The sequence below is a fragment of the Macaca mulatta genome, chromosome 15, assembly GCF_049350105.2.
Source record: "Macaca mulatta isolate MMU2019108-1 chromosome 15, T2T-MMU8v2.0, whole genome shotgun sequence".
Lineage (NCBI taxonomy): Eukaryota > Metazoa > Chordata > Mammalia > Primates > Cercopithecidae > Macaca > Macaca mulatta.
The window spans coordinates 91,086,867-91,089,059 of NC_133420.1; the positions used below are offsets into that span (position 1 = coordinate 91,086,867).

The 2,193-nt window shown below is 44.2% G+C and overlaps 1 pseudogene; it reads right to left on the reverse strand.

The window, feature by feature from the left end:
* Nucleotides 1–288: 288 nt before the first annotated feature.
* LOC716748 (farnesyl pyrophosphate synthase pseudogene) lies at nucleotides 289–1,451 on the reverse strand (annotated as a pseudogene).
* Between the last annotated feature and the right edge of the window lie 742 nt (nucleotides 1,452–2,193).

Here is a 2,193-nt window from a genome sequence, read left to right on the forward strand (position 1 = left end):
AAGGACTATAGAAGGTAAGAACCAAGAGTTCTGTTTTGGTTGTGTACATTTGAATACCTATTATACTTCTAAGAGAGCTATCATGGAATCATATATATAAGCCTAGCATTCAGAGGGGAAAATTCTGGAGCTATAAATTTGGAGTCTTTGGTGTGTAGATGGTATTTACACAAATACATCTTACAGACCTGGATAAAAGAATGTGTAGCCAGAGAAGAGAGAAAGCCCTGTGAACACTAATGGTTAGACATTAGGGTTTTTTTGTTTTTTTGTTTTTGTTTTTTTTAAGGTTACACAATTATTTATTGAGAGCCTCCTCTCCCCGCCCTTGCAATCTCTAGGTCACTTTTTCCGCTTGTAGATTGTGCGCGCAAGCCCCAGAAAGATGGCTGGGGGCAGGGGCGCTGCGTACTGTTCAATGAGAGCCATAATGTGGCTGTAACTGTCCTCCTCATATTGCAAGAACACAGCCTGCAGATCCAGCTCCTCATACAGTGCCTTCACCCGGGCCACTTTCTCAGCCTCCTTCTGCCCGTAATTTTCCTTCAGGATCTGGTACTGTACCGGAGTGGCCCGTTGCAGACACTGAACCACCAGCCAGCTGCATTTGTTGTCCTGGATGTCAGTGCCAACTTTGCCGGTCACACTGGGGTCCCCAAAGAGGTCAAGGTAGTCATGCTGAATCTGAAAGAACTCTCCCATCTCCAGCAGGATCTTCTTGGCATTGGCATGCTCCTTCTCACCATCAATTCCTGCCATGTACATGGCTGCAGCTATAGGAAGGTAGATGGAGTAGAAAGCTGTCTTGTACTTGACAATAGATTTATACCTCTTTTCAGTGAATCTGCCAAGATCCACATTGCCCTGGGGGGCTGTGATGAGGTCCAGGGTCTGCCCAATCTCAGTCTGATAGGAACTCTGCAGGAAGAGCTTGATCAGGTTCAGGAATAGGGCTGCTCCCGGCAATAGAGCTTCAGCAGGCGGTAGATACATGCTTCCAGGAGGATAGCATCATTGATGGCATCCAAACCCACACCCGGCTTCTGATACCAGCAGATCTGTCCACGGCGGGTGAGGGATGAATCCATGATGTCATCTGTCACCAGGAAGAAAGCTTGCAGCAGTTCCACACACCAGCCCACAGTCCAGGCCCACTGGAGACTATCAGCATCCTGTTTCCTTGGCTCCACCAGCTCCCGGAACGCTACTACCACTGTCAAACCCCAGTGATACTTGCCTCCGATGGCATTGTACTCCAGGACCTCCTTGAGCAGGGCAATACATCTCCTGTCTCTGGGTGCCCCATCTCATCCTCAGTCGGCACCCTAACGATCTGGGAGAAGTGCTGAACAAAATCTTGCTTTTCTTGGGCATAAACATCTGATTTCTGGTCTCTGTTCATTCTGAGGGAGGAGCAAAGGGCTCTGTTCCCAGATGCGGATTCCTGCTGCGTTCCCGACATTAGGGTTTTGAAAAGAAAAGGCAAAGAAAACTGAGAAAAAGTGGCCCATATGATGGAAAAAAACAAAACAAAACAAAACAAAATGGAAAAGTATGATGAGATGAAAGCCAAATTAATATGTTGTTCAAGGAGGAGGGTAAATGCTTCTGACAGTCCAGCTCTAACAAAAATTAGGAAATGACCATCAATTGGAGTTAGCAATGGAAGGTCAGTCATGAACTTGACAAGAACAATTTCTATAGAGCAGTGGAAGCCAAAGCACAATAAAAGTGTATTACAGATAGGATGAAAGGAATGAATGGACAACAGCAAATATGGACACTTCTATCTGGGAGTTTGCTGCAAAGAGTAACAGAGTGGGGAAGTAGTGAGAGGGCACTACCTGGAGGGAGAAGTGGCAGCAAGATAGGAAAGTATTTGACTGTGTATTTTTAGGATGAGAGAAATAGCAGCATGCCTGTATGCTGTTGGAAATAATCTGGTAAAATGAGTAAGGTTTCTGATGTGCTTTTGGAGCAAAGCTTTTAAGAAACTGAGAGAAGCTGAATATCGTAGAAAACAAGAATTGGCCTTAGATAGAAGCAAGAAAAACTTATTCCTTGCTTGAATTGATTAACTGGTTGATTTAACTAATTATTTTAACTAAAAGACTGTCTGAAAAGACCATTATATACACGTCAGTTTGCATTTATAATAGTCATTTACTATGTGTTTTTGGAAGGTTTTTTTTT